Consider the following 25,830-nt stretch of genomic DNA (forward strand, 5'->3'; position numbering starts at 1 on the left):
GTAGAGTAAGAGCTAGTGACCAGCTGCTTTACTTTTCTGAATTTCAGCCTGAAGTTTGAACCCCAATATCAGTCTCTGGGTCTTATTTATCATGTTACAAGCCTGTCTGTGTTAGGTTTCTGGTTTTTGCCAATGTAAAAATTATTAACAAAACAAGTGGGTGGATGATGGAAATTTCACTGTTTCAGTGTCACTGAACACAAAGACATCTACCTTAGAAAACCTCCTGAAGTTATATTGAACCTCAAGCATGTACAAAGGCTTTTAATTGTTGCTCTGCCATAATAGTGACTTGGTATTCAAGCCTCTTTTAACTAGATATGTATGGTTGCTTATGTTGTGTACCATTCAGAGTCACACAAAGCAAAACAGGATTGCATTCTCTGTAATAATAATAATATTGAAGGTCTTACTTTCAACATATCAGTACAAAAGAAATATATTTGCATGAAGAGGTCCAGATTTTCCTAGGATTTTATAAATTTCATTTTAATGCAGTTAGAATCAGAGATTTATTCCTCTCAAAATGGGAGCCTTCATGTTCAGTGTCTGAGTCTGTTCTCCTTTCTTCATGTCCACTTTCCATGATCATTCTTGATGGCTCATTCTGTGCCAGATACTAGACCAAGTGCAAAAGTGTTGGGAGTAGGCAAGTGTCATGTGTCATTAAAGACAATTCTAAGTTTTATCAGAAAGCAGTTATGAAAAACCTAGAGAGGTACTCCAGGCTATGGTGGTTGGATGAAAAATACCCCTAAAAGCTCATGGATTTGTACACTTGATCCCCAGTTGTTCGCTCTACTTGGGAATGGTATGGAAACTTTAGGAATTAGAGTCTTGCTGGAAGAATTGTGTCACTGGGGTTGACTTTGAGGATTTATAGCCCCATCCGCTTCCTATTGTTTTTCTCTGCTTCTTATGTGTAGATGAAAATGTCATGGGTCAACTTCTTGTTCTTGACGCTATGCCTTCCCTTCCATGATAGACTCTATTCTTCTGGAATAAAGCCCTTTCTTCACTAAGTTGTTGTTTTGTAGAGGATTCTCTCACAGTGAAAGAAAAGTTACTGATACATAGCTTCTTTCATAATTATAGAAGCTTCCTTTCTTCAGGAAAGATAATTTTGTAATTATTTTCTTCTAGACTATAAAGTACATGATGAAATCTTCCACATTTATCATTGTCAGGTTAAGAAGTGGATCTGCAGGGAGTCTTTTTCAGTGAAACAGAAATTTATATTATCTTCTACTTCATTTGGCACCAAGTAACCTAAAATATTCTAAACCCAATAAGGTGGGAGGCACATGTGACAATAAAAATTGATGGCCCTGAAAATATTGCCAAAGTGGTCCTAGAAAAACACATGTGCAAGCTTCATCAAACAGGCGGGCTATTTTGAGCCCTCTCTCCACTCTCCTCTCAGTAGGTATCTTTGTCTTTATGACAACATATCTACTTTACTACCTTTACATATTTACTACTACCTACTTTACCTAAGTATCAGATACTGATAAACAAGATCCCCCTGATTATTTTAAGGTGACTCAAAAATGGAAGCAAAGAGATGTGGACTACCAAGTAAAAAGAAGTAAGACCAGTAATTGTGTTGGGATTTTCTTCTAATTAATAATAGATACTATTTTTCGAAATGGTCACAGTAGTTAACATATTATTTAAGAACCGTGGAGAGCTGTTATGGTTAGAATTTTCATTAGTTTCTTTAATGGAATTAGTGGTCTTCATATGATGGTATACAAGGATTACATTTCTCATAAAGAAGGCTCTCAAGGATCTCCTGTGGAAATAGCAACCTCTTGGGAATTTACTTTATTCCCACCAAATGAAAATTCTACCTCATGGCCAAAACTATGTCCACTAACTGTCATCTAATCCTGAGTAAAGGAGTGTTTGCTGATTGCTTTGTTTACTTTAAGACTTCTTACCACATTAATCATGTGAATATAAACCATCAATATACAATAGGAACTATATATAGCTTTTCCAAGGTTATTTGATCACTGATTGAGTCCATCCATGGAATTTCTTTCTTTCTTTCTTTCTTTCTTTCTTTCTTTCTTTCTTTTTTTTTTTTTTTTTTGGTTTATCCTGGCACTTGCTCTGGAGACCAGGCTGGCCTCGAACTCACAGAGCTCTGTAGGCCTCTGCCTCCTGAGTGCTGGCATTAAAGGCATGTACCACCAATGCCCGGCTCCATGGAATTTCTTAATACCAACATTTTGTAGACAGTTACTGTGATATTAGTTGAATGAGCATTATATTTGCTGAAATAAGTCAACAATTTTCCATTGCAATTAGTATCATGAGTACAACTATGTTTAATTTGAAATGAGTAAAATCTTTATGAAAGATTCTTACATTCCGCCGCCGCAGACTGACCTGGAACTAGGTGAGTGAGCTCCTGCCCGCTCCCGACCCCAGGCCAGAACACCCCACCACCCCCATCCCACCACCCCCGCCTGTGCCTGCCGGCTTGGGCCAGACACGCCCAGGCAGGGAGGAGCCCCCTGCCCCACCAATCTGCTAGCACCCCATTCTTACATTCCGCCGCCGCAGACTGACCTGGAACTAGGTGAGTGAGCTCCTGCCCGCTCCCGACCCCAGACCAGAACACCCCACCACCCCCATCCCACCACCCCCGCCTGAGCCTGCCGGCTTGGGCCAGACAAGCCCAGGCAGGGAGGAGCTCCCTGTGCCCCAAATCTGATAGCACCCCACTTTCCATTCCGCCGAACGACCGAGAAACTAGGAACTAGCGAGGAGACCACCAGGAGCGTCAAGATCATCTAGAGTTGTGGACATCGAATTCCTAGCCCCCACACACCACTGGGCCACAAGAGGAGATAGAGAGAACCCACCCGCACCCACTAAAAGGATATGGGGAGAAGACAGAATAAGATTTCACTCAACAACACAAAGACCAACATGACACCACCAGAACCTAGGGACTCCACTCCGGCAAGAGCTGAAAAGCCCAACACAGAGCATGAAGATGAGATGGACCTCAAAAATTATCTCAGCAAGTTGATAGAGACCTTTAAAGAGGAAACAAGAAAATCCCTTAAAGAAATAGAAGAGAAAGCAAACAAAAAATTAAATGAATTGGAGGAAAAGACAAACCAAAAAATTCAAGAAATAAATAAATCTCTTAAAGAATCTAAAGAAAGCCAAGAAAAAACATCCAAGCAAGTGAAGGAAGCTCTTGAAATAGTTCAAAACATGAAAGCTGAAATACACACAATAAAGAAAACACAGAATGAGACCATGTTGGAAATGGAAAGGTTGGATAAACGATCAGGAACTAAAGATGTAAGTGTATCCAACAGGATTCAAGAGATGGAAGAGAGAATCTCAGCCACTGAAGACTCGCTAGAGGATATACATTCATCCACCAAAGAGAACCTCAAGTCCAACAAAACCCTAACACAAAATATCCAGGAAATATGGGACACCGTAAAAAGGCCAAACCTAAGAATAATAGGTGTAGAAGAAGGTGAAGAAATACTGCTCAAAGGTACAGAAAACATATTCAACAAAATCATAGAAGAAAACTTCCCCAACCTACAGAAGGATATGCCTATGAAAGTACAAGAAGCTTACAGGACACCAAACAGACTGGACCACAAAAAGAAGTCGCCCCGACACATAATAATCAAAACACCAAATCTACAGAATAAAGAGAAAATATTAAGAGCAGCAAAGGAAAAAGGCCAAGTAACATATAAAGGCAAACCAATCAGAATCACACCCGACTTCTCAATGGAAACTCTGAAAGCCAGAAGGTCTTGGATAGATACCCTACAAGCACTAAGGGAGCATGGATGTCAACCCAGACTACTGTACCCAGCAAAACTTTCAATCACTATAGATGGAGAAAACAAGATATTCCACGACAAAAACAGATTTAAACAATACATATCAACAAATCCAGCACTACAGAAGGCTCTGGAAGGAAAACTCCAACGAACATAACTACACTCACAAAAACACTGGCAGTAGTTAATCGAATTTCACAAAACACAAAAAGAAGCAGAAGGGCAAAATCCACAGGCAATGATACCACCAACAATAAATCCAAAACTAAGAAGAACCAATGAACAATAGATGTTAATATCCCTGAATGTCAATGGTCTTAACTTACCCATAAAAAGATATAGGCTAACAGAATGGATACGAAGACAGAATCCATCCTTCTGCTGTTTACAAGAAACACACCTCAAATTCAAAGACAGGCGATACCTCAGAGTAAAAGGATGGGAAAAGATTTTCCAATCAAATGGGCTCAAGAAACAAGCTGGGGTAGCAATACTAATATCTAACAAATTAGACTTTAAACTGAAAGCAATCAAAAGAGATAAAGAAGGGCATTTCATACTCATCACAGGAAAAGTCCATCAAGATGAAGTCTCAATCCTGAACATCTATGCCCCTAATACAAAAGCATCCACTTTTGTAAAAGAAACATTACTAAAGCTCAAACCACACATAAAACCACACACACTTATAGTAGGAGACTTCAACACCCCCCTTATACCACTGGACAGAACTACTAGACAGAAACTTAACAAAGAAACAAAGGATCTGAAAGAAGTTATGACACAACTGGGTTTAACAGATATCTATAGAACATTCCATCCAAACACAAAAGAATATACCTTCTTCTCAGCGCCACATGGAACCTTCTCAAAAATTGACCACATAGTTGGCAGCAAAGCAAACCTCCACAGGTACAAAAGTATTGAAATAACCCCCTGTATCTTATCAGACCACCATGCATTAAAGCTAGAATTCAACAGCAATACGAATTGCAGAAAACCTACATTTACGTGGAAAATGAATAACTCCCAATTGCACCATTCCTGGGTTGAGGAAGAAATAAAAAAAGAAATCAAAGACTTTCTAGAATTTAATGAGAATGTAGACACAACATACCCGAACTTATGGGACACCCTGAAAGCAGTGCTAAGAGGGAAGTTCATAGCACTAAGTGCTCACATGAAGAAACTGGAGGAAAGTCACATTAGAGAATTGACAGAACAACTGAAAGCTTTAGAGCAAGAGGAAGCAAACACACCAAGGAGGAGTAGACGCCAGGAAATAATCAACCTGAGAGCCGAAATCAACAAAGTAGAAACTAGGAAAACAGTACAAAGAATCAATGAAACAAAGAGTTGGTTCTTTGAGAAGATCAACAAGATAGACAAACCTCTAGCCAAACTAACCAAAAGGCAGAGAGAGAGCATGCTAATTAACAAAATCAGAAATGAAAAGGGAGATATAACAACGGACACTGAGGAAATCCAGAGAATCTTTAGGTCATACTTTGAAAACCTGTATTCCACAAAATTGGAAAACCTAAAGGAAATGGACAACTTTCTGGATAAATATCACTTACCAAAATTAAATCAAGATCAGATAAACAGTTTAAATCGAACTATAACCCCTAATGAGATAGAAGCAGTAATCAAAAGCCTCCCAACCAAAAAAAGCCCAGGGCCAGATGGCTTCACTGCAGAATTCTACCAGAAATTCAAACAAGAGCTAATTCCAGTACTCCTCAAACTGTTCCACACAATAGAAGCAGATGGGATATTGCCAAACTCTTTCTATGAGGCTACAATCACTTTGATACCCAAGCCTCACAAAGATATGACTAAGAAAGAGAACTACAGACCGATATCCCTCATGAACATCGATGCTAAAATACTCAATAAAATATTGGCCAACTGAATACAAGAACATATCAGAAAAATCATCCATCATGATCAAGTAGGCTTTATCCCAGGGATGCAAGGATGGTTCAACATACGAAAATCCATCAATGTAATCCACTATATAAACAAACTGAAAAAGAAAAACCACATGATCATCTCACTAGATGCTGAAAAAGCCTTTGACAAAATCCAACATCCCTTCATGATAAAGATCTTGGAGAGAACAGGAATAACAGGAACATATCTAAACATGATCAAGGCAATATATACCAAACCAATAGCCAACATCAAAGTAAATGGAGAGAAACTCAAAGCGTTTCCTCTAAAATCAGGAACAAGACAAGGCTGTCCACTCTCTCCATATCTCTTCAATATTGTACTTGAAGTTCTGGCTATAGCAATAAGACAAGAAAAGGGGATCAAAGGGATACAAATTGGAAAGGATGAAGTAAAACTTTCACTATTTGCAGACGACATGATAGTCTACATTAGTGACCCGAAAAACTCTACCAGGGAACTCCTACGGCTGATAAACACCTTCAGCAAGGTAGCAGGATACAAAATTAACTCAAAAAAATCAGTAGCCCTACTATATACAGATGATAAATCCAATGAGAAAGAAATCAGGGAAACATCACCTTTCACAATATCCACAAGCAACATAAAATATCTTGGGGTAACACTAACCAAAAAAGTAAAAGATCTGTACAATAAGAACTTTGAGACTTTAAAAAAGAAATTAAAGAAGATACCAGAAAATGGAAAGATCTCCCATGCTCATGGATAGGTAGAATTAACATAGTAAAAATGGCAATCCTGCCAAAAGCAATCTACAGATTCAATGCAATCCCCATCAAAATCCCAACACAGTTTTTCACAGACATTGAAAGAACAATACTCAACTTTATATGGAAAAATAAAAAGCCCAGGATAGCCAAAACAACTCTTTACAATAAAGGATCTTCTGGAGGCATCACCATCCCCGACTTCAAGCTCTACTATAGAGCCATAGTTCTGAAAACAGCTTGGTATTGGCACAAAAATAGACTGATAGACCAATGGAATCGAATTGAAAACCCTGATATCGACCCACGCACCTATGGATACCTTATTTTTGACAAAGGTGCTAAATCTATACAATGGAAAAAAGACAGCATCTTCAACAAATGGTGCTGGTACAATTGGATTCGGACATGCAGAAAATTACAGATAGATCCATACCTGTCACCATGCACAAAACTTAAGTGCAAATGGATCAAAGATCTCAGCATAAATCCAGTCACACTGAATCTTCTAGAAGAGAAAGTGGGAACTACCCTTGAACAAATTGGCACAGGAGACCACTTCCTGAACATTACGCCAGAAGCACAGACATTGAGGTCTGCAATTAATAAATGGGACCTCCTGAAACTGAGAAGCTTCTGCAAGGCAAAGGAAACAGTCAGTAGGATAAAACGACCACCCACAGAATGGGAAAAGATCTTCACCGATCCCACATCTGACAGAGGACTGATTTCCAAAATATATAAGGAGCTCAAGAAGCTAGCCACCAAAACACCAAACAATGAAATTAAAAAGTGGGGTGCAGAACTAAATAGGGAATTCTCAACAGAGGAATCTGAAATGGCTGAAAGACACTTAAGAAAGTGCTCAAAATCATTGGCCATCAGAGAAATGCAACTCAAAACAACTCTGAGATACCATCTCACGCCTGTCAGAATGGCTAAAATAAAAAACACCAATGACAATCTATGCTGGAGAGGATGTGGAGAAAAAGGAACACTCCTCCATTGCTGGTGGGAGTGCGATCTTGTAAGACCACTCTGGAAATCAGTATGGCGGTTGCTCAGAAAAATGGGAATCAGTGTACCTCAAGATCCAGCCATTCCTCTCTTGGGTATATACCCAAATAGGGCATGTACTTACAACAAGGACATATGTTCAACCATGTTCATAGCAGCATTGTTTGTAATAGCCAGAACCTGGAAACAACCTAGATGCCCCTCTATTGAAGAATGGATTGAGAAAATGTGGTACATTTATACAATGGAGTACTACTCAGCAGAAAAAAGCAATGGAATCTTGAAATTCGCAGGCAAATGGATGGAACTAGAGGAAACCATCCTGAGTGAGGTAACCCAGTCACAAAAAGACAAGCAAGGTATGTACTCACTGATATATGAATTTTAGACATAGAACAAAAGACTACCAGTATATAATGCTCTTCACCAAAGAAACTAGGAAACATGAAGGACTCTAAGGGTTAAATGGTCCCCAGGAATGGAAGTGGCATGAACTCCCGAACTAATTGGGGGCATGAGGGGGGGGAAGGAGCTGCTACAATAAGAGCAAGAGAAGAGGAGAAGAGGAGAGGAAATGGAGGGGCAGAAACATTGAGTTGGGGGAAGAATAGAGGAAAGAGAGCAAGATGAGAGATACGATATCAGAGGGAGCCACTGTAGGCCCGAGAAGGGATCAGGAACCAGGGAGATCTCCAGAGACCTACAAGGATGACACGATCTGACAATCCAGGCAATGGTGGAGAGGATAACCTAAAAACCCTCCCCCTAAAATGAGATTGATGACTTCTCTTTATGCCATCCTAGAGCCCTCACCCAGTGGCTGATGGAAACAGAGACAGACATCCACAGATATACAATGAGCCGAAATCGGGAATTTAGTTGAAGAGAGGGAGGAATGAAGAACGAAGGGGTCTGTACTAGGATGGAGAAACCCACAGGAACTGTTGGCCTGAACAAGGGAGAGCACATCGACCCCAGATGCTGTCCAGGAGGCCTGTACAAGACTGATCCAGACCCCAGAACATGGATGTCAATAAGGAGGCCTCTGCACTCCAGGGAGCCTCTGGTAGTGGATTAGTATTTTTCCCTGGTGCAAGAAGGGACTTTGAGAGCCCATCCCATATGAAGGGTTACACTCTGGCCCTGGACACATGGGGAAGGGCCCAGGATCAGCATAGGAAGACTTGGTGGACTTTGCTGAGCTCCCGTTGAGGGCCCTACCCTGCCTGGGGAGTAGTGGGTGGATGGGGTTGGGGGGTGGGCTGGGGGTGGGGGAGAAAGTTTGGGGGTGAGGGGAGGGAGAGGGAGAAGGGACTTGAAATAAGCTTGTTCCCTAACTAGATCTAATAAAATAAAATAAAATTTTTTAAAAAAAAAAAATCTTTATGAAATAAGTGACCACAGTTTCTCCAGCATGGTTGTTGAGTGGGAATCAAGATTCACTAGACTCAGTACAGTTTAAGTGAAGTTTAGTTGGGGAGAACACACTTACACAAGAGGCAGGCGGCCACCACAGGTTCCAGCTCCAAGGTCCTCCCAGGCTGTTCCCTGAGACCTAAGTGGAATCAAGAGAGCAAGCCTTTCCCAGACCCCAGAACAAATCCCATATGTTCATGTACTCACATGTGACCATGCCCAAATGGGTGTGGTCAGCACCACAGGTGCATAGTTAGATCTCTCACTACACACGGTAGATTGAAATAATTGTTTATTAAGATAAATAAACAGCAACATGAAGGCAATGTGTCTAGCCTTCGCTTTTTCTCCAACTTTTTGGTTCGAATGAATATTGAGTATCCTCCCAGCAAACACCTTATAGCAAGACTAATGCAGCTTCATGAACAGCTCTTAAGAAGACCGAGGGGCTTTCTTAGTTTCTGGTGCTTATGTATATATTAATTTCTGCTTCCAAGATATTCTTGGTCTCACTTTTCTTTGATCTAGCTTCCATTTTGCCCTCAACATATCAACTTAGCCATCTTTCCTCAAGCAATTCTTTCCTGACACTTAAAGATTGGGACATGTACCATTTTATCATGCTCCAGTGACATGTGCTGTAGCCCTTCAGGTTCTATGCTGAAGATGTCTTAAGCTCCCTTGAACAATGGCATTAGTTTTATGCCTTCTACAAAGTATTTACCACAGTGCCTATCACAAAGACAGGAAAGTTTTAGTGATCCCCCCACACATACCAAGAATTAGTTAATGAATGGCAGATACACCTTCAAGTCCTTTACTGAAGACTTGATCCTGCTGTGCTGAGAAACAACTCATACACACATCTAACTAAACATGATTGTTAAATCTTGCCTTGAGTGTATTGCTTGCTACATTTCTGTTGGATAAAGAGCTACAGCCCAAAGAAAATAAATACATATCAAAGGGTGACAAAAGAGCACCACATCTGGTGTTTTTGCTTTGTGGTTTGGACCTTTGCTGCATTTCTCACTTGATGGAAATGTAGAAATGCCTCTGATCCAGCCACGTGGAATAATCAGTTCATAAGTGCACATCCTTCTCCTCCCCCGATATAACTATGTGCTCCCTGATAAACTGCATCTGAAACTTGGCAATCTGCACAGCTGTGTTAGCAAAAGTGAACTGCCATGTGCTGTTTCTGATCATGAAAAGAGTAGCATCTTAGATGGATTCACTTCAGTATATTTTAACTGAATTTTCATTCTGGGCTGTACTCTGTAATGTATTTATGCTACCGAACAAGGGGCCTTTCAGGCTCAGCTGCATTGATGAATAATTCAAGAGTGTCTAAGGATTTTTTTTTAAACTTCTTAATCATTTTGATGTTCAATCAGAGTCCTGGTAGAGAGATGCAGCTGAGGGGAGAAACAAAGAATGTGACAATAGCTCTCACAGCTGTGAAGGTTTGACACTCTCGTGGATGACTCTCACAGCTGCACAGAATTTATTTTCTATGTGGTGCTGTGTGTTTATAATTCAGATGGCATGGTCTACACACATAATCCATTCATTGTAATTGCTCACTCCATGTAATGTATTTCCTGTCCGAGATCCTTGCTGAGTTTCTAGACTGTCAATCAAATTATATTTATAAAACAATTGAGTGAACATTTTTAAGTGGAAGTTTTAGACTAAAAATTCATATATATGATTTTAAAAAATCAGGTAACCTTGATGAGCTGCCTATGGAGCAAAGTATCCTAGATGCTGCTGCTGCCTGCCCCATTGCTCACAAGGATTGTTGAGTCCCACACTACAGATTCCTCCTAATAGGTTCTCTTTATGGCACCTTTTCCTCTGAGCTTTTGACATCTGGACTAAAGTATTCCAATTTCTATACACAATGGTGGGTTTGTCTACAAATCAGAGGCATCCAAAGAAAGTCAATTCTCTTTTTGTTTTGACTTCTGTTGAAAGCAGGGTTTCATGTATCTCAGGCTGGCCATGAGCAGGTGCTACCACACCCAGCAGAGTCAGGTTTCACAATCAATTAGCTGTTGAGGTTTTAGTACAGATTTTTAAGTGTTAGAGAGTGTTATGTTTTGTTCCAAAGTAGGGTGATATCAAGATTGAAGTGAGTGAATGCTTGGCCAATGCTATTTGTGGTGCTTGACTCAAAATAGTAAGAATTTACAAACACCTAGGAAGCCCTGTGACACAGCATCTGCTTTCAAAGAATTAATAACTTTCTCTTGCTGTTAGTCACCAACTCTGACAATCCAGTGATAGGACTGTGGTTTGGGATAGAGGAGGATGAAACCTTTATACATATAAAGCATTTGGGAAAAAATAAAAAAAGAAGATTGTTGTTGGAGAGATGGCTCAGCATACACTCCTTAAAAGGCCCTGGGTCCAATTCCCAGCATCTACATTACAACTCACAATTGCCTATAAGAAAATAGTTTCAGGGGATCCAATGCTTTTCTTTTGAGGGTCATCTGAACCAGGTTTGCATGTGGTGTGTGTTTGTGTGTGTGTGTGTGTGTGTGTGTGAGAGAGAGAGAGAGAGAGAGAGAGAGAGAGAGAGAGAGAGAGAGTGTATATTCACACATATATAAAAATTAAAATAAATATTTAAAAAAAGGAAAATTAGGTGTCTAATTAGAATTATTTGTAAGTAAATATTTTAGACTTTTCACCAAAATTAAAAGATACTCAGAGTTTTAGTTATGTTCTTTAGCTTTGAGAAATATGTTGTATGAGTAAACATTTTCTTCATAGGAAAAAGGCTCTATGAAAATTGATTTCACAGGTTGGTGAGTTGGCTCCACAGTTAAGCATGTTTCTAGCGCTCACAAAGGACTCCAGTTGGATTCCCAGCACCCACATGGTGGCTTGCAACCATTTATAACTCTAGTCCTGGCGGATTCTATGCCCAATTCTGACCTCCATGGGTTCCAGGCATGCAAGAAGTATGCATGCATGCATGCCCACAGGACACTTATACACAAAAAATAAATAAATCTAAAATTAAAAAGAAAAGAATGGTTTACTGGTTCTCTCTCTGATCATAGCAACAGAAAGTATGTCATTAGTTTCCTTCAGCAAATCAACTAAATGTGTTGGCCCTTGAACTTAAATCAAATTTGAATGCTGTAGTAGCCTGGGTATTCTATTTCTATTGAAAAATAGTTGTTTCCATGGTTCTTTGCCCATTTGGTTGCTTTAAAATGGTGCAGGGTTTCTGCTTCCAAGACAGTGAGGAGATTGACCTATTCTGGCTAAGCCACATAGCAAGTGGCATTGGGACTTTGGAATTTATCATTTGTCTGATCTCAGTTGCTATGATGGTGTCGACACCAGAGACAAATCCAGGCAGGTGAATAGACAAAGTTATATGTCAGTTATAGCTGACTCAATGTCCATCATTTTAAGAAATTTTTATTTCAAAAACTGCTTCTTCATCCTTTAAGAAATATCTCCTCATGACTGTTGCAAGTTTCTGCTTCCACCACTCCTCTAATACATCATCTTTGAGGTCTCTACGGATGCAAGAAGTATTCCTCAGTCTTTGTCCTGCTTGATCTTCTTATATGACCATCTTGTGGTCTTCTGTCAGCTTGTGTGATTTCCTCTCTCACAGTTTCTCCTCCTTCCTAACCTACATACTCAGTTTCTTTCACAGCATTCTCTTCCCCATGCGTTTTATTTAAATAAAATACGGCAATTATTGTGTGCTCATCCATTCCTTGAGTGATCTGATTCTCACTTCCAGCTGAAGACAAATTCCTGCCACACACTCTCAGCTCACAGCAAACTCCCTGATCCTTTGGCTCCTATAATCTTTCTTCTCCCTATTTTGTAATGTTCCTGAAGCCTTGGGTGTTATAGTTGTTTTGTAGCTATGCCCATTGTTATGTGATGCTTTCTTGCATTCTGACAATAAGGTTTGTTTTGAATCAGAGGGCAGAGCTAGTCACCGACTGACCAAAATTAACCATAGAGGTTTTGGAGGACTGAGGATGTAGTGAGGCAGGGCTTAGAGAGGATCTCAGCCCTTTTGGATAGAGGAATGGAAGAGGTAGGAAGCTATTGGTGGCTGCTTCTCTGCCTCTCTGATCTTTCAGCTTCTCACCCTAGTATCTGACTCCTGATTTTTTTATTGGTAAAGAATAATTAGATAAAAGCATCGTCTGCATGAGTTCACAAGATAGCCAATTGCCTCTGTCTTGCAGCTGCTGTCAGCCACCTGAGCTGCACCTGCCTGAGCTGCCACGCTGCTGGCTGGCTTTTCCTTTTTTTCCCCCCAACCCCTCTGAGCCACTCTGGGATTTTTCTTTGGCAGCCTCTCTACAACAGCTGCCACACAAACTCCACAGTTCCTAAACTCCACAGGTGCCTGGGCTCTAGCGGCTGTCAGAGTTAGCTGGCTCTGCTTCCAGGTAGCTCTGTGCTGTCACTTCCAGCCTGTCACATATACTTCTTTTGCACATTCCTTTGTCCACTTTTCAGATAGCTAGCTCCTTCTCCTTGTGGGTTCCGGGATTCCCCTGGGCCTCCTCCTTGGGCTGCTGCCACACTAGGTGGCCACCTTGATACTGGCTCTGGCTTCTGTTGTTGTTGCAATGCCCTGCACTCTCAGTTCACAGCTATACGTGAGCACCTGCAGCTGCCCTCATCCAGGCTGTGCATCTTCTGTGCTCTGTGCCTAGCTGTCACTGTGCTGAGAAGTGACAGCCAGCCTCCCATTCACTGTCATCAGCAGCAGATTTAGTGAGAGAACTGGCATTTTTTTCAAGATAGGGCTTCTCTGTGTATCTTTGGAGACTGTCCTGCAACTTGCTCCATAGACCCAGGCTGGCCTCAAACTCAAAGCAATTCACCTTCCTCTGCCTCTGTCTCCCAAGTGCTGGGATTAAAGGTGTGCACCACCACCCGGTAGCAAATGGAAATTCTTAAAGGGGGAATTAGTTTTTTGTTTGTTTTTTTTTAAGAGCTTTTCCTCCAACTTTAAAAATGGGAAATATTACAATGCATGAAGTTAAGTCTCTGTTTAGTTCCACAATGGATGGTTTGAAAATGGAACAATTAAATGAAGGGATAATTAACTTAGTGGGGATTGACATACTGTCAATTATCATTTTGGTAATTCTTATTTTATTCCTAAAATAGTTGTTTGATATCAGTGCCAAATTAGAAAAAATGACCGATTAGACAAAATCCTTAGAAAGACATACTAATGAAACTAAGAAAAGTATACACACAGAGACAGAGGAGTTTAGAGCCAAAACTACCACACCATTGCATTATGAAACTGAAGAGGAGCAACCCAAGGTTATTAGAAAACCAACTTGAATTTATCCACTACCATTCAAGAATGACCACCAGATTATAGGCATTTGCAAGGCTATTCAGAAGTTAGCTGGGATCCTATAGAACTGTTAGATTTGAAGAGGTTTAAGGAAGCAATAGTTTCATATGGTATGCATTCACCTTTTGTGAGGCAGATATTAAGTTCAAAGGCCACTCTAAGCAGATTATTCCACAAGATTGGAAAGACTTAGTTCCAGCAGTATTAGAAGCTGGTCCTCAATTACAGTGGAGAACCTGGTGGGGATGAAGCTAGAGCCATCAAACATCAAGGTAGGATTAGAGGTTATGAGATTTCCCAAGATCAAATTATTGGTGAGGGCCATTATGCTAACGTGGAAAGACAGGTTACATTTGATGATCATACCTTGGCCCTATGCCATACAGCAGTTTTGAATGCTTTGGGCAAGATTGAAGGATCAGGAAAGAGGACTGAGCCATTTACTAAAATTGTACAAGGCCCAAAAGAAGCCTTCACTGACATTTTACAAAGACTGACTTCAGATGTAAATAGAATGATATCAGATCCAGAACTTAGATGAATATTAACTGAATCATTGGCTTTTGAAAATGCTAGTTGAGAATGTAAAAGGGTGATTGGGCCTTTAAAAGCAAAATCAGCACCCATAGATGATTTTTTATTGATAAAAAATAATTAGATAAATGCATTAATCCGTGGGAACTAGTTTTTTTTATATCAAATGGTTGGCCCTGAAAATAAAGATACAATTAACTTTATACACACCGAGAAGGATATATTTAGGCATACACACACACACACACACACACACACACACACACACCACACACACACACACACACACACACACACATATATATATATATATATATATATATATATATATTATATATATGGAGCTGCAAATTATATATATATATTGCATATATATGCATATATATGCTATATATATATATATATATATATATATATATATGCTCCATATACAGTTAATAACAAAAAAGGTCATGTATTTGAAAGAGCAAGGGGGCATATGGGAAGAATTGGAGTGAAAAAGGGGAAGGAGGTGTAATTATAAGATCAAAAATAAAAGAAATAATTATAAAATAAAATAGAGAAAACATGTAGAAATCTATACAGATAAAGGCAAAGAAACTTTTATTTCTCAGCGTTCTCTGAGGCATCACTACTTTAAATTTGAAGAACACTGGCCTGTGTTATGGAATCTAATCCTCCAGCCACCCAATCACTGCCTATTTTAATTAAACCCTCCCATTATAATCTGATTCCCACCACATTGATATTCCTGTCTTTTCAAAAACTTGTGCCTTTCACTGTTGACCTTACTGCAGCTCCATCCTGCTGTTGCCTGAATGCCATCACTGTTTTGAGGGACTGGTCACATGTAGGCTACATTTAAAATGTGATTCAACTCACCCATCAGAACCATAGAGCTCAAGGTTCTCTATGCTCAAACACTGTTCCCATGGCAACATTGGTTTCTCCTAATTTTGAACACCACAGTCTATTTATTATTTAGTAAAAATCATTTTATTATAAAGAACTTACAAATATAGAATAAGGGGCTAGAGAGATAGTTCGGTGGTTAAGAGCACTGACTGATCTTCCAGAGGATCTGGGTTCAATTCCCAGCATCCACATGGCAGCTCACAACTGTCTCTAACTCCAATTCCAAGGGATCAAACACTCTCACACGGACATACATGCAGTTAAAACACTAGTGCACATAAAAAATAAAGTAAGTCACATTGCTAGATTAACATAACCACTCAAGCACTTGTCCAGACCAACAGTCTACACATCTCAATGAATGTCTATACAGTTAGAATGGCCATTTGAAGCATGGAACTTCACTTTGAATTTTACAATTTAATTATTAATTATAGCTTTTATGTACTTATCCATGCACATGAAAATGAAAAATTTATGACCGGCTTAAAACTAGAAAAAAATCATTATCTTCATGTGACTTTTTACAACTCATGTATCCTTTACCTGCATTCTGTCTTTTCTTATCACCTACTAGTACCTTTATTGTCCTTCTTTCTTTTATGTACTTTCCTACATTTTGTGTATGCTTCTAATTCTATGAACTATATATTATATTAGGTAGCTAGGCTAGTCTCATCCAGTACACAGGTACAGACAGTCTTTTCTGTAAATTCCCATTATTAAGCAAGTTGCTTAGATTAAAATTTCCAGTGACTTTCACATGATTTTTGTGAATTTGCATTTTCTAAATTGATTATGCACAACATTCAAACCTTCCCTCAAGGCACACATGTGCCCCATTCTTGATGCACAGCTCTGCAATCTTACTACAGTTCCAATTAAATTTTTTCAATGATTCTAATTGTACATCTTATGTTTCTTTATGCTACTCATTCATTTATTAAAATGTTAAACATTTGTTGAGAGCCTGTGTTATTAAAGGGCACAGAGAAGTAACACAAAATGGGAACCTTCATGTCCCTGTGTTGTTTGTTGTGATAGATTTCAACATTAATATAATATGGGTCCTTCAAGAAAAAACAAATTTGTCTTATAAAGCATTAGTCCTTAAGATCTTAGCAAAATTCAAGAAAGAAAGAAGACTTTGCTATTCTGGCCTTACTCTTAAATATCTCATGTTTAAGTTAGTGACATATCAGATAAGACACATGAAAGATGCAAAACTATAGCTATGACACATTTATTAACTAAAGGTTTCTTTCTTTTACTAAAGTCACTTTAAGGAGTTTTTGTGCTTTTATTTAGATCACAGAGGTAGCTGATTGAATGATTTTTTTCTATCTTAATGGGATCCTTTAGGCAGCTGCAAGTCATTAAACTGGAAATAGGAATGTGACTGCTACCTTTATTTCCATAAAAGTATTCAAATGATCATTTCTAAAGGAAACAAACATCTCTTGCTAAAGATTTTTATACTGCCAAACACAACCTGTTTGTTTTTTCAACTGTTCAAAATTTTATTCAGTAACCATGGGAAAAACTTGTACCATTTTATAATCTTAGTTAAAAAGGAAATCCAGTACTTACTGAATGTCAGTTGATCAGTTGTGTACCAGGATTATGCTCGAAGTTTTTTTTATTTGTTTGTTTGTTTTGTTTTTTACTCTCCACGATGAAACTTGGAGCAATGGGTACTGGAACTCTGGTTTGGTTCATAGAACAAATGGAACTCAGGGGATTGAAGCAGTTTGTCCTAGATTCCTAACAAGAATTTTAAGCCAAGTCTGACTTAGAATTCAAGGTTACCATGTTTGGCTAGAATCTTTTTAATATGTGACAGTATCTTGTTGTTTTTTTACTCTTTGCTCTTTGCTCCCAAATAAATCACACACGGGGGCTTCTTTCTTATGAAAGCCTGGCCTTAGCTTGACTTGCTTCTTGCCAGTTTTTCTTAAATTGTCCTGTTTACCTTTTGCCTCTGGACTTTTTACCTTTCTCTATTATATCTGTGTATTTTTCTTTCCTTCTCATTCTGTGTCTGGCTCTTTAACTGGGTAGCTGACCCCTTCTTTTCTCCATCCTTACTTTCTTGTTTCTTGATCATCTATTTATTCTCTCTTTGTTAGCCCCGCAGATCCTTTCTTCTGTTTTGTTGTTGGCTTTTCAGCTCTTTATTGAACCAATCAGGTGTTTTAGACAGGCAACTAACACAGCTTCACAAAGTTAAACAAATGCAACATACAATAATGCAACAAATAAGAATGCAACACATGTTTACACCATTAAACACACACACCACAACATAAACAAATGTAACATATCTTAAATTAATATTCTACAACAATGTCTCTCACATAAGTGAGTGAGCCCAGAAGGAAACAATGTTATCTAAGGAAAGAATCTGAATTTCTCATCATTTTGATGTTAGCTTAGGTGGGATGCTCCTCTTGTTGTTAGTCCCAGGGACACTTACCGTCTATTGATAACTAATCCTCTATTGAAGGTCTTTCCTAAGGTTAGAAACTAGTCACACACGAATTTTTGTGATGTAATTTATAGCACAAATAGAGCTAATGTGATAAGTCAGAATTAAAGTTATTTTGATCAGTGGTATAGCACTTATTGTATAAAATGAAGCAAGAAAATTTTGGTGAAGAATCCCCATTTCTACATTGTTTTTGCCAAATGCAAAATTAATTTTTAGTTTTCTTAATTATTGTATGTTTTTGGTTATTAATCCTTGCAGAAATATGATTTTCTTTTCTGCTGCTCAAGTATATTGTGGCCCAGTTTTGGGAATTATGGCTAATTATGATGTTAGGATTCTAGCAAGGAAAATGTTCATACCAGGAACCCAGACAAAGCTAGGTCTTTTTTTTTTTCTTTTTTTCTTTAAATTAGAAACAACTTTGTTTTACATATCAATCCCAGTTCCTTCTCCTCCCCTCTTCCCATGGCCCCCACCCATCCCCTATCCATCCCCTTTCTGCTCCCCAGGGAGGGTGAGGTCTTCCATGGGGGATCTTCAAAGTCTGTCATATCATTTGGAGCAGGGCCTAGGCCCTCCCCAGTGTGTCTAGGCTGAGAGATTATCTCTCCATGTGGAATGGGCTCCTAAAGTCCATTTGTATACTAGGGATAAATACTGTTCCACTATCAGAGCCCCCATAGATTGCCTAGGCCTCCTCACTGACACCCAAGTTCAGGGAGTCTGGATCAGTCCTATGCTGGTTTCCCAGCTATCAGTCTGGGGTCCATGAGCTCCCCATTGTTCAGGTCAGCTGTTTCTGTGGGTTTCTCCAGCCTGGTCTTGACCCCTTTGTTTATCACTTCTTCCTTTCTACAACTGGATTCCAGGAGTTCAGCTCAGTGTTTAGCTGTGGGTGTTTGCTTCTGCTTCTATCAGCTACTGGATTAAGGCTCTAGGATGGCATATAAGGTAGTCATAAATCTTATTGTCGAGGGAAGGCATTTAAGGTAGCCTCTCCACTATTGCTTAGCTTGTTAGTTGGGGTCATCCTTGTATATCTCTGGACATTTCCTTAGAGCCAGAATTCTCTTTAAACCTATAATGGCTCCCTCAATTATGGTATCTCTTTTCTTGCTCTCCTCTATTCTTCCCCTGACTGTTATTGTGACTGGAATATGATATTATAACTTCATTTCAAAGTTTTAAAATGTCTTACAGCTGACATTTCAGCATTAAGATTCTGTGTAAGAAGGTTTAAAGATGCAATGACATCTGATTTTCACTAGTTCTCTCTGGATCATATTAACTAATGTCTAATTTCCAAATACTTGAGCAACAATTAAGGGTACTTCATTAGCACCTAATCACAAAGTGACTTTAATGGCACATCTGTTGGAGAGAAATGGCTGTGGTCTGTACCTAGGCAAGCAAAATATATAGAAAAACTGCAGCTTACTCTTTTAATTGAAACTTTGAGTAAAGAAAATCCATTACAATCCAAATCAATAAAGAATGGCAGGAATTGAGTCTATCTTCGAATATGGTTAATTTTGTTCCAGTGAGATTTAGCAAGAAGCCTGAACTTATAACAGTTCAAATTAGAAACTGAAAGCCAAATTTTGAAAGACTTCTATTGTAAACAACTTTATTACTACAATTTCATTTACATTATGCCCTGAGCTATTGCCATTTTTGTTCTGTAGAATGGGGAATCGAAAGAGAAAAACCTTTTCATTTTTCTTGTTGTTCATAAGTAGTAGTATTGCTCTCAGTCTCATGTGTCACCTGGTGTGGCTCTAGATAGAGGGCTTTGGAGAGAGCCCGGATCTGGAAACCTCTGATTTTATCGGTGGATTGGTCGCTAGATGGGTTCATAACATTCTGTCACCATTGGAATTTGGTGAAATGTAGGAGGTGTGAACTAAATGGAGAATGTCAACCACTAGAGACATGCACTGGAAATATATATCTAGTCCCCCGTCTAGCCACCATGAATTAAACAGCGTGTTCCACCACATGACACTTCCACTCCACAATCCCTTAGCAACAAAGCAAACAAACAAAGAACTGAGACCCTAGAAACCACGAGCCAAAAGAAACCTTTCCACCATGCTGTAAAATGTTTCCCTTAGGTGTTGTGTAACCATCATGAAAAGTCCCATGACTCATTTCATTCCCACTCCCTTACAAAACAAAGTCTGATGAGTGTTGTTTATGTGGCAGTCATGCCATTTTTTGTAAATTTTATTTAAATTGGAAACAATTTTATTTTACATATCAATCCCAATTCCCTCTCCCTCCCATCCTTCCATGCCCCCCACCGACCCTCCCCAATCCCCATCCCCCATCTGCTCCCCAGGGAGGGTGAGGCCTTCCATGAGGGATCATCAAAATCTTTCAGTTTGGGGCAGGGCCTAGGCCCTCCCCTGTGTATCTAGGCTAAACGAGTCTCCCTCCATGGGAAATGCGCTCCCGAATTCCGTTCCTGCACTAGGGATACATCCTGGTCCCACTGCCAGAGGCCCCATTGACTGCCCAGTGCTCCCAGCTGACATCCACATTCAGGAGGCCTGGTTTGGTCCTATATTGGTTCTGCAGCTGTCAGACTGGAGTCCATGAGTTCCCACTTGCTCAGGTCAGCTGTTTCTGTGGACAGTCATGCTATTTCCCCTTAAAATTTCACAGTTCACTGTAGAACCTACATCTTTAGGCTAAGTTTATGCCATATGACTTTGTGGGTTATACTGGATTGCACCAGTGATTTCATTAGGGTCTCTGCTGTGCATGCATAGATATATATGTTACCTAATTATTTCTACAGGTGTCAAATATTGTTTCATCCCGTAAATCTTTACTAAGAAGCTACTATGTTCTGAAGATGTAGCTGTAAGTGAGGTGGTCAGTTTCTTTGGTTTCATAGGACTTAAATTCCAGCAGGGAAGCCAGGAAACACTTCGCTGACAGATCTGTAATGTAGTTATAGATATTCAAAGCAGTGTAATGAGATAACTTTTCTCTGCCAGAGTATTTCGACAGGGCTCTCAGTATCTGTAGGGTATTCCTGGAAAGACCAGGGGAAAAGCCTATCAAATATTATGGACTCAAAAAAGGTATTTGTGTTTGATGGATAGTTGGACTTTAGTACTTATGCTTATCTGATTTGGGGCTGTCTGTCTCCTGTGTGTGTTCAAAGGGAAATTATTAGTGTTTGCAGTTGCCTCACTGACCACTGCAGTGGTCATCCAACCAGTATTGATTGAGAATACCCTTTTTGGTCAAGCACTGGTTAGAGGGTTGGTATATTGGTCTATTTACCTTAATATAATGTGCTCTACTTTAGTATGCTTTACTATACTTAGAATAAACAAAGGCTGAGTAAATTTACAAAGAAATTGGTTTAGCTCTTAGCTCTAGAGGTTTAAGGTTGAAGTGCTGTGTCTGGCATAGACCTTGCTGACAAAGCTCTGAAGTGGCATGGGATCCAGAACAGCAAGGAACGGAAGCATGTATGTGTACATATGTGTGTATATGCATGTGTCCTGTAGTCAGTCTCTCTTCCACTTCTTATGAAGCTGTCAGTGTTCACTTATGGGAGATACAGTCTGATGGCCTTATTCAGTTATGAGGACTCCTGAAAACCCCCGTTCTGAACACCACACTTGGATTAAGCATCCATACCTTCTTGATAGGGGTTAAGCATCAATATTAATTTTTGAACAAACAAAACACATTCAAATTGCTATGTCTAAAAATTAAAGAGTTAATGTGTGTTTTAAAAGTGATTGTAGATCCAGGACAGCCTCCAAAGCCACAGAGAAACCCTGTCTCGAAAAACAAACAAACAAAAAAAAGTGATTGTAGAATATCCCTTCTTCCTTACTATAGTTAACTCATATTGTTTGTTTGTGGTACTAAGAACAGAACTTAAGACCATACACGTGCCATGCAAAAATTCTATTACTGAACTGTTTTCTTGCCCCAGTAAGTACATATTATGATGGAAAACTGTATATAATGTCGTAGAATGTTGGTTTATATCACCAAACAAAGGTGATACCTACTAAAGTTTGAACACTAGCCATTTTAAGTCAGAAAGAGAGAGAGAGAGAGAGAGAGAGAGAGAGAGAGAGAGAAGAGAGAAGAGAGAGAGAACTTTGTAGTAATTATATATATATATATATATATATATATATATATATCTGAGTTGAAAAGGTGAGATATAGATGTACAAACATTATGGAAGAAATCCAGGGAGGAAAAAGATGAAAATCTGAAAATCTGACCTGGGAATAAGAGAATGGGAGGAAAAAAAGAAATTATTATCTAATATTGTTTTAGAGGCATTATTTGCAGAGTTGAGAATTAATCAGGGTCTTGAAGCTTTTCCTATGCTTTTCATTCTTTTTTTTTGGTTTGTTTACAGTGCAATGTGATGAACAATAAAGGAACTGAAGTGCTATAAGAGTAAAAAGGGGGTGGGGGTAATCCACTCAAATTGAGCAGGTTTTTAAGTTTTCAGAGGATGAATTTTAGTTCTGGAGAATTATGACTCTCCATAGAGTAGTGTAACAAGATAAACATCTTAGACCACAAAAACGCAACTGAAAAGAGGGTGGTTTTCAACAGCAAATTGATATACTGGGAACATTTTTATCTGATTTATTCTGAATCTTCAATTAAAAGAATTTATTGTAAATATTTGGCATGACAGTACTCCCATTTATTATTTCATAAAAGTCATTGCTGAGGTCAACGTCTATGGAAAAAAATGATGGTTTTGTGTCAGGTCAAAAATGCGGAAATATGCTTTTCACTAATGAAAATTAACTTCCTCATTTTGGCAAGGTACTTTTTAAAAAACTACTGTCACTCTATGGTGCTGACACTTTATTACTTGGCAAATTTGTATGGTTTTCTGATCTCTATTTTATTCAGTATCATTATTTCCAGGACTACTTAAAAATTAAGTTGTGAGGGAACCACTGGCATGTGACTAAAATTATGTGGTTGACAGCTAGGTGGTCAGAGATGACTCTAGCATCTTTTCCCACACCCCCTCTCTCCAAATCATATTCTCATTAAGATGGCAATGAGAGAGAGAATGACAGAGAATTCCCTAGTTATTAAGCCATGTTTTGTGTCACTTATTCTAAGAATGGGCACACCTGTTGTACATGAACACTCACTCTAGCAGGGGAGAAACAGAAGATACCAGGCTTAGCATCCCTGAATTATATTATACCAACTGAACCCTAGGTGAGAACATTCTTATCATAGTCTTCAAAGAGCACACTCCATCACTCATCACTCTCCAGGGCTGCCTTGCATATCTGTGCTAGGGAAGTGGTTATTTTCAGAAAATCAACATGGAGAGCCATCCAGGTCTTGTTCGTTTGCACCTCAGCTCTCTATGCCACATTGTCTATCTCAGTTTTTATTTGGTACTCCCATAGTCTTTATCCTAAGAAGAGATACTAAATCAATAGTAACTTGTTAGAAATGCAATTGTAAACTCCCACCTCTTGGTGAATCACAATATGTGTTTTAACCAGAAGCATAGAATGTTTTAAAAATCTTCCACATCCTCACATGCTTTGGTCTCTCCTCTCTGTTAAAGCTGTCACCATATAGTATCTTTGGTTCTTTGATATAATTGTGTTTTTTTTCATCTTTTAGGAACAGGCTTTCATATGATTGGTATATTCCAATTCATTTTTATGTTACCCTAAAATATACCCATCTTCAGAGAAGATGATGGGCATCAAAGAAACTCCACATTGGGTTTACTTTCTTTGTGGTAAAAGTAACCACTGGGTGCCGGGTGTTGGTGGCACACACCTTTAATCCCAGCACTCAGGAGGCAGAGGCAGGCAGATTTCTATGAGTTCAAGGCCAGCCTGGTCTCCAGAGCGAGTGCCGGGATAGGCTCCAAAGCTACACAGAGAAACCCTGTCTTGAAAAAAAAACAAACAAAAAAAAGTAACCACTGGGCAAGAAAGTGCCCTTGCTTCAGTTGCTGACATTATGCTGTCCAAATTGGACAAACATGACACAAAAGGGAGTGACTGCAAACCTTATCAAGACAAGGTGGAACAGCCCTTCAGAATATCCTGCTACACAGAAAAGTCTGTCAGAGATGGCTAGGACTGTAGGCTGAAGATGGATGCCCCAATGTTTTAGAAGAAACTTGAGCGTCTATCCAGGCAGCCAGCTGTTTTTGTCATTTCTCGAATTTTTTAAGTCACTCGTACTTCCTATTTACTCAGTCATTATTAGTTTCTTCTCAGGTCTCTGAGGGAGTTGAAGACCAGATAGTCATAGTTATAGTTTTCCTTGTTTACCAGACTCAGAAAAGAAATAGTATTCTCACTAAAGAATATAAAGCTTGAGAGACATTAAAAGATATTTTGATAATGCAAATTAGAATAGAAAGTAAATTAGGTGCAACATTTTGGACTCACCAAGGTAGGATAGATAATGAAGTATTTTCTCCCAATTTGTCAAATGCAAGTGGACTAGGCATTTTTGATGTAATTATTGCCTGCATATATTGTATATACTTTTTGTACTTATTGTATATAGTTTTTCTTATGTTAGTTGTAGCCTTCTTTTTGTATTAGACAAAAAGGGGAATTGTGGTGATATATTGTTTATGATTTATTAAAGCCACTGGAGACCAAAATAGCAAAGTAGCTATACTAGTTAGCCATAGAAGCCAGGAACACACCTTTAATCCCAACACTCAGGATTAAGTGGTAGATGGATCTCTGAGTCCAAGACTACCTTGGTCTACCAGAGTGTAAACCAGAGCTCACACCTTTAATCCCAGGATTTGAGAGGTATAAAGGTAGAGGCATTCAGCCTCATGATTACTCTGTAGCCTCATTGAGGAGAGCATAGCAGTGTGAGTGAATCTGAGGAGCAGTAAAGTCATGAGCAGTTTTAGGATCGCCCCTTTGGACTGAGCTGAGGTAAAGGTAAGAGCTAGTGGCTTGGCTGCTTTGTTTCTCTGATCTTCAGCTTGAAGTTTGAAACCCAATATCTGTCTCTGGGTCTTTTATTTATTGTGCTACACATTTTCATCTAGAGTGTGCATGTAGGAGCCATTGCCTCTCAGCACGCTTTTATTCCCACTTACCTGAGAGCCTACCTCTTTTCCCTTCTCAGCGCAGGGCATTAACACTGTTCTAGGCAATAGTCATGACTAGGATAAATCAGGTGGTCCATCACATTACTTCTGGACATGGTGACTAGTGACCAGAAAGAGATGAACTTCTGACCACTTTGACAGAATGAGAAACAACCAGGTTGGTCTGATCTTTCAGGGGAGGAAGATGTCTTACTTTTTTTTTTTTTTTTTTTTTTTTTTTGAGGGGTTTCAAGATGATAGGTGTTTGAGTTCTGGAGTTCCTCTTGCACTCATTTCTACCTTTAAACCCAAGCAGCAGTTACCTGACTGATGTTCATTCATTTCTTCTAGCAATTCTGCATCTCATTGCTGAAGAACCTCGAAGGCCATGGAGAAAGGGGAGAATGTTCACTTTTAGGCCTCTGTAGTGAGCAGAGGAAGCTTTTTGTGCTCTA

This window comes from Cricetulus griseus, chromosome 5 (genome assembly GCF_003668045.3).
Source record: "Cricetulus griseus strain 17A/GY chromosome 5, alternate assembly CriGri-PICRH-1.0, whole genome shotgun sequence".
Taxonomy (NCBI): Eukaryota; Metazoa; Chordata; class Mammalia; order Rodentia; family Cricetidae; genus Cricetulus; species Cricetulus griseus.